We start from the raw sequence: 2,255 nt of genomic DNA, 5'->3' as shown, positions 1-2,255 counted from the left end.
TTGTGATCTAAATTAATCCTTGCCCCAAGCCTGTGTGGTAGGTGGCAGAGATGGAAACTCTCACACAGCTAATGTGTGGCACATCTGAAGTTCTAACCAAAGTCTTTGGTGTCATTACAATGCAGGTTTCCTTTTTTACCCTGGAACTTGAGTAGTAGGGACTTTAAATAGTATCTGATAACTTTGTGCTAGGTATGTGTTTTTGTTTCCGTGTTTCCCAGTGACTTCAATTTTGGACATCAGGAAGAGATGGTATTTAACTTGTCAGGATTTCTTGATTGCCATTCTAGTTAAAGGTGTATTGAACATGTTGTTGTTGTTATATGCTGTCGAGTCAGACCCAACTCATAGCGACCCCTCCTTGGGTTTCCGAGGCAGTGTAACTATGGAAGTAGATTGCCCAACCTTCCTTCTGAGGAGTGACTGGTGGATTTGAACCACCAGCCTTCTGCTTAGCAGTCAAGTGCCTTAGACACTACACTACCAGAGCTCCTGTGTTGAACATAAGATGTTACTAATACAGAAAAAGTTAGTGACTGAGAACAAAGCTACCAAATAAAAGATGCCAGTAATAAAATCCAAGTTTAACTGTGGAATGAGATGATGTATTGAGCTACTTTGCCCTTCTCTAAGAATTTAATTATCATTATTAATACATTTAATAGGGAATGCTTCAAAGGAGGAATGGAGCTTTTGTGGCTCAGTGGTTAAGGCATTTGGCTGCTAACCAAAAGGTCGGTGGTTTGAGCCCACCAATGCTCCATGGAAGAAAGATGGGGCAGTCTGCTTCTGCAAAGATTTATAGCCTTGGAAACCCAATGAGGGTCAGCATAAGTCAGAATCAACTCAATGGCAGTGAGTTTGGTTTTTTGGTTTATTTCAAAGGAGAGATTTATTCCTTGACTACCAACTTACTGGTAAAGTTTTTTTTTTTTTTTTTTAAATCATTGTTGTTCAATACCAGTGAATATAGTAAGGTTGTTTTCTTCAGTCACAGAAGAAGGAGATCTTTGCTATCTTTGATTGGATATAGTACAGCCTTGTACAACATTTAAACAACTAGTGTCTTGTGCCTTTGTGAGAATATATGGTTAAATTGTTGTCTTTGAAAGTTATTTCTAGTAATGGCACATTGTCTGGGATCATCTGCTTCTTTGCCCTCTTTTTCCCTTCCCAGTCTAGTGAGTGAAAGGCAAGAGAGACCTTGACACTACACTTTCCAGAAAGCATAAATTGGCATAGGGAAACAATAGAAATCTCCATTAGGAAGTACATGCTGCATCCCTAGATGCTGTAAGAAATTACAGCTGTATAATAATAATAATAATAATAATAAAACTACTGAGAAACAAACACACAGGAAGGGAAATAAAGTAAATACAGGAAGGGGTAAAGACAGGAAATCTACTATAATCTAGTGGGTTAAAAGGATCAACTCCACCCTTAATCTCATTGGAACACATCTCCTAGCAGACTCTATGGTCCACTGTTGCTTCCTCTGCACCTGTAGGGAACACACATTAAAATATGAGCATTTTCACAAGTCAGAGGGGAAAAAAATGTTATGGATACATGCATCCACCCTGTGACAGTGAGTTTAAAAGCAAAAAGAAAGATGGTAGAATGCCAAAAAGTAAAGATATGTGAATAGAAAGAGTTAGAGTAGAAAAATATGAGTAGGATTATAATTAGGTTATTCAGTGATGATGCTTTTATCTGACCAATGTCCATTATATATAAAAGATTGCAAAGTGATAATTATTTTCAAAGTATTATGGCAATGTTTTAGTGGTTTACCCCAATAGGAGGTAAATCTATGTAAAGTAGGTTATCAGTGTAAATTATTGTTACATTGAGACTAAAGTAAACTATGAATTCTTCTAGGTAATTTTTCAATTTATTTTTCTTAACCTACACATTGACTTAAAAGGCAGATTTCGAGTCTAAATTTATTTCAGTTTCTAAAGGCTCCATTTGGTTATGATATTATTGATTTAGGATAGTGTATAAACAATTGGTAGCCACTGACCAACAATAAGAGGCAAAGATAAAAAGTAAATATAATTTTGAATCATAAAGAAAAAGAAAACTTCTTATAAAACCTAATTCCATTGAAATTTAAAATAGCAAAACATGAAAAATATAGGTGCTTTTGCAAAAGGATAGCACTTAAATATAATCCTCAATCTGGAGGAAGGATACAGCTATCTACCTTACAGGGTCTGGTGGGGATGCAAACTGCTAGACAGTGGAAA

General features: G+C 36.1%; 1 non-coding gene across 1 annotated transcript; it reads left to right on the top strand.

Moving 5' to 3' along the window:
* The first annotated feature begins 686 nt into the window (after positions 1-686).
* On the top strand, positions 687-763 carry TRNAS-GCU. Its single transcript has one exon. It is a non-coding gene; the product is annotated as a tRNA-Ser (tRNA).
* Positions 764-2,255: the final 1,492 nt, after the last annotated feature.

This window comes from Orycteropus afer, unplaced genomic scaffold (genome assembly GCF_000298275.1).
Source record: "Orycteropus afer afer isolate SDZICR_OR568_19922 unplaced genomic scaffold, OryAfe1.0 scaffold00001, whole genome shotgun sequence".
NCBI lineage: Eukaryota > Metazoa > Chordata > Mammalia > Tubulidentata > Orycteropodidae > Orycteropus > Orycteropus afer.
Note: the sequence above shows the minus strand (reverse complement) of the source record. Positions and strands in the feature narration are given on the sequence as shown.